Source organism: Histoplasma capsulatum, genomic scaffold (genome assembly GCF_000149585.1).
Source record: "Histoplasma capsulatum NAm1 scaffold_5 genomic scaffold, whole genome shotgun sequence".
Lineage (NCBI taxonomy): Eukaryota > Fungi > Ascomycota > Eurotiomycetes > Onygenales > Ajellomycetaceae > Histoplasma > Histoplasma mississippiense.
This window is the reverse complement of record NW_001813978.1, coordinates 1014933-1016596: the sequence shown is the minus strand read 5'-3', so window position 1 is coordinate 1016596 and position 1664 is coordinate 1014933.

Genomic DNA, 1664 nt, shown 5'->3' with positions numbered 1-1664 from the left:
AAATGTTTTGTGAAATTCAACCTTTTCATTTTCATCATAATAACTGCTGTCTTGTTGAAATTGCAATTGAAAGATGAGTTTTATTCAAAGCTTCAATACATTCTTTGAAGAATGGTCATTGTTTGAAATTATTGCTCAGCACATCTCAGTTATATTTTATAAAATAAATAAATAAATGAACAATACAGTCATACAATTCATATAATATTTTGAACATTTTATGAAATATTTTATATAAAAATAATGAGTATTTAATATATCTATTAGAACTGTTATAAATGATTTATATTTATTTTAATATTATATTAATAAAATGATGAAACATCCTTGCAGTGTTTTTATATGCCATTTTCTAAATGATTATATATAATAAAATCAAGAGCTTTTATTTGATTTAAATAGTAAATGAATTTATTGATTTTTTTACATTTGTATGATGCTGCAATCAATCAATAAATTTTAAAAAAATGTTAAACTTCATCTGTGTCATATTTTTCAATCATTGATAATGAGAATCTGATTTCAAAAGATCAGCAGTAAAATTCATTTTATGAAAAAAATTTGTATATATAAATCAAATTTAAAAAAAAATTGAATTGTATGCTTTGAGCAACAGAATGCATAGCAATTTAAGTGATTAATTGATAATGTTGATATAACAATATTTGTTTCAATCATTCATTCTCATATTTATCATCAAAATCTTTCATGATGTCAATCATTATATCATCAATGGCAGTTTTCTTCAACTTAAAAAATCAACAAAAAAAGGCATGATGATGAAGGAATTCAGCTCACTTCATTATTATGCCTTTACATAAGCTAAACCATATCAATGAAATGACCTGGCTGTGTGCAGCTTACACAGTCTTACACAGCTCTAACCTTGTCTATTTCAGTTACAACCACTCTATAATCAGTCTAATTACACTGTTGAATCTTAATACTGTGTAAGCAGAGCAAAAAAAGGGATACAAAAATGACAGACTGAACACAAGGTCTTTTTTGTGTAGGTATTTTCAATACACTGTGCAAGGCTGTGTAAGTGGGTCTTTTATAAGAGGTTATAAGAGCTTACACGGGCAGCCGAACACGCCCTAATTACACCTCGCTTAGCGCTTCTACACTAACTCTACAACACTACTATGGTGTTATTCATCTTTTTCATCTATGTGATTGTTCTCTATTTTAACGGCCGTAGATTACGAGTCACGTGTAGCCGTTATATATCTCATTACGTTCGCCCGAGGGATTAAACGGCGCGTTTTCAAGCTGGATAAGCGAGCGCAAGCGAGCGATTGCGGCTTGTATAATTTGATGAATTTATTCTTTGTTGCTTCTCTAGCCTAATATACATGGAGACTCCAGAATATTTATACCACTCAACTCACAGAGGATAACTAAACATGGGAGACACACAATATGTAATAAAATAAAGGGGACAAGGTACAGAGCACGGATAGTCCGTGTTCTGCGTAGCTCGTGGCCATACGAGGGGATGGTTAGTGAGGTCTCTCCATTCAGGATGAGTGAAATATAACTACAGCGTAGAGAGCAGCTGCATATAAGCAATAGGCTAGTGAGATCAAGAGTCTCAGGGTCTCTGACTGCATAAAGCGCTTAACAAAAAATATGAAGGGTGACGACGGCGACAACAACAGAAC